Source organism: Sparus aurata, chromosome 5 (genome assembly GCF_900880675.1).
Source record: "Sparus aurata chromosome 5, fSpaAur1.1, whole genome shotgun sequence".
Classification (NCBI taxonomy): Eukaryota; Metazoa; Chordata; class Actinopteri; order Spariformes; family Sparidae; genus Sparus; species Sparus aurata.
In genome coordinates, this window is record NC_044191.1 from 8,913,928 (window position 1) to 8,914,727 (window position 800).

Sequence of the window (800 nt, forward strand, 5' to 3'; positions counted from 1 at the left end):
TTACCCCCTCTGCACTTTCCTTTTCTCCCGTTCTTCCTCTCCTCTCCTCATCTCATGTCTTCTCTCCTCCTTATATTTCTCAGTAACACAGCTGAGTGTTGATGTTTTAAAACGCACAGGTTTGATTTGACCATTTTGTAACTCAGCTCAGTGTTTAAAAACAATACAACGAACACAGAAAAAGGAAACCCAGTGTGAGACCTGTTTGACTCTTCGTCACTGTCACTTGTTTTCTTCTTCCTGACCCCCGAGGGGAGACGCTGTCTTTGTGGGAACTCTCAGCGGTCAAGGGTCCCCACAGGGGTCACCAGAGGTCGAGACTGACATCATTGACCTTACGTCAGGTCAGCTCCCGCAAAGATCACCCGAGGGGAGATAGCAAGTGGGGTTTTACACACGCTGAGGTGAACTACAAGAGCTTAACTGGAGTGATGTGTACATGTAAGGCCTATACCACACATACACAGGTATTTCTAAAAGGGGGTTTAGAGCAAAAACAATGTTTTAGTGCTGTTTCAGAAATAACCTCCATCCATACAACACACTTGAAGCGCATATCACATGACCATTCACAGAAATTTTATTTAAACAATGTCAGCAGCCATTTATTTTCTCTCTTATCCATCATTGTAGTCAGTGTTATCATTGTCCATTTGTGTCTTTCAAAACACAGACAATATAACATCCAATCCGTCAGTGTAAAAACTCAAATATTCAAATATCATAATATTCAGTTATATTTGCCAGTGATGCTACACACACAAATAAGACCAAATTAAGAAGCAAACAGTGGCGTCAGT